The sequence below is a fragment of the Siphateles boraxobius genome, unplaced genomic scaffold (assembly GCF_051911475.1).
Source record: "Siphateles boraxobius isolate OS27281-9 unplaced genomic scaffold, OSU_SipBor_1 17, whole genome shotgun sequence".
Taxonomy (NCBI): Eukaryota; Metazoa; Chordata; class Actinopteri; order Cypriniformes; family Leuciscidae; genus Siphateles; species Siphateles boraxobius.
The window spans coordinates 4,252,574-4,254,820 of record NW_027508777.1 but is presented as its reverse complement, the minus strand read 5'-3'; the positions used below and the strand labels follow the sequence as shown (position 1 = coordinate 4,254,820).

The window sequence follows — 2,247 nt, the reverse complement described above, 5'->3', positions numbered from 1 at the left end:
CTCCTTTGTTAGGTTATCTGTGGCACTATCCACTCGCCATACAGGCAAGCCGGACAGTTCTCGCTTCTCGCAGTGGATCTGACACCTGCGAGATCAATGATGGACATCGCGGGATTCACGCTCGTGCACAGTGTTGCTAATAAACTGGATGTAATTTAAGTTCTGTTGCTTTTATATGAAAATAAATATAATGAACAAGACACCCAAAGTACTTGTTATTTAATTCCATTCCAAAAAAGTGTTTATCAATCATTTTTTCTTTAATACAGACATAGGCTACGTGTTTTTATAAAATAATAAAATGACATTGCATAACCCATAGAGATCGCACTGTCCGAGAGTTTGGGAATATTCACACATAACATATATGTATATGTATATACACATTAAACATGATATCCGAGTTTTAAAATCAAACATTTTAAAAGAGAACAATACATCACGGTTGTTTCAACCAATCAACATTAAGCTGTGTCGTCAGCAAGTCGTTTCCCATCATGCTTTTGATCAGCGCAGTCGGTGGAGAGCAACTGCGCGCGACTGCAGAATGCGACACGTGCGCCTTGCGCTCGCGAGAGCTTTTTGACACACGTCAGCATGACATCAGAGCAAGGTGAACCGCACTCGGACACATTTCTAACCAGCATGCATTGCGCTGATCACCGATCGGTTCTGCGCAGATTTTGCTCATCTCAAACAAGCCTAATTTCTAACTGGCATGCATTACGCGCTGATCACCTGTGATCGGTTCCATAGACATCATATAGATAGACGCCCTATCGACCGCTACTGCCTATTGGCGCGGACGAGCCGTGGGGCCGCCATCTTAAACCGGTCACCCGCTCCGCTCAGTGTAATCTGTTTGGCAGGTGCAATGAGCTGCCAGCGTATTTAATTAATCATATCTCACTTGTAGTGTAGGAACCATAAACTGACTACGCCACCTCCTTACTTAAGGCAGGAGGAGCCCTCTACAGGTCACAATATGGATTTGGACAACAGATGTAGTTTATAAAAATATAACAATTTTATTGTTCCAATAAAACCATCAAATGTTAAAACGTGTTGATAATAACAGTCACAAAAAAATTAGAATTAGCTCTCCTCAAGACTGCAAGAGGGGCGGGCCTGCCCTTGTGGACCTCCTACCACCTGTAAGAGACAAGAGAAAACAGAAGAAACCCCACAGCATACACCGCAAATAAGTAGTAACCTTTAAGTCACTATTTCAGTGCCAACCTCAAGTACACACCACACAGCAGTGTCACACCACCCAAATCACACCGAAGGAGGCTTTAGTGTAGATGCAGGCCCGGCCCTGTACAAAAGTCTTTGAGCACTGGAACATACAAAAAGAGGAGAGCAGTACCAGGAAACAAAGAAAAACAATTTTTAAGATCAAAATCAATCTCGAATAACAACAACAATAAACACAATATAAATCTAAAATATACAAGAAACAGTGGCTGGTCTGCCCCTTTAACAATAAAGGACACATGCATGTTAGTACACATCAATGCAGCCCACAATATAAAACAATCAAACAAAACATAGCCTACTTTAGCGAAAGTACAGCTGCAACACAGTTACCCAATCTCAGCTCTCAATCCCCAAACCTGATTGATAAAGGGTACTATAAAACAAGAGAAGAGATTACTACATCAACTACATTTGTCTGTTAATTGCATCAAACTCACAAACGATCGGTCTTAGTGTATACTGCGTTTACCAGTATTCAGCATTCCAACACGGCCGTCAGCCCATTGAAGGTACCGCAGCAATAAATGTTTGTCTGCCTCGCTTCCCAGACAGAGAATAAACCCTCTTAAATAATCAGCCTAAAAGAAAAACATAACAGAAAGATGGGATTGCGCCGTTGAGGTGCAATCATTCCACACAAACAAAACCTACCTATATGAAAGGGTACAGAGACTGCACGTTGAGCGCAACAAACACACGCCAGAACAATCACCACCTGTTGCTGTAAGAACCCTTTATGCGGTCCTAATGATAGAACTAACCACCTGCACCTGAAACTGATTGCTGGCCAGTCTCCTCCCACATTCACCCCCCCTAAAAGATGTCGTCGCCTCGACGACAAGGACTAACTTATAACCAGGGTCTAAAAGGATTAGCTTGGTTTAGACCTGTGAAGGCAGCAGCCCCTACCGCCCCAACATAAATGCTCGTCACTGCAGATTGAGGCAGATGGTACGGATTTGAATGTTGACCAGCTGTTGGCCTTGA

General features: G+C 42.9%; 1 long non-coding RNA gene across 1 annotated transcript; it reads right to left on the bottom strand.

Annotated features, from left to right (window-relative positions):
- Positions 1-1,005: 1,005 nt before the first annotated feature.
- Positions 1,006-1,869, bottom strand: LOC143740139 (uncharacterized). The gene is made up of 3 exons (XR_013204762.1): positions 1,730-1,869; positions 1,560-1,633; positions 1,006-1,152 (listed from the first exon to the last, which is right to left on the bottom strand). It is a non-coding gene; the product is annotated as an uncharacterized LOC143740139 (long non-coding RNA).
- Between the last annotated feature and the right edge of the window lie 378 nt (positions 1,870-2,247).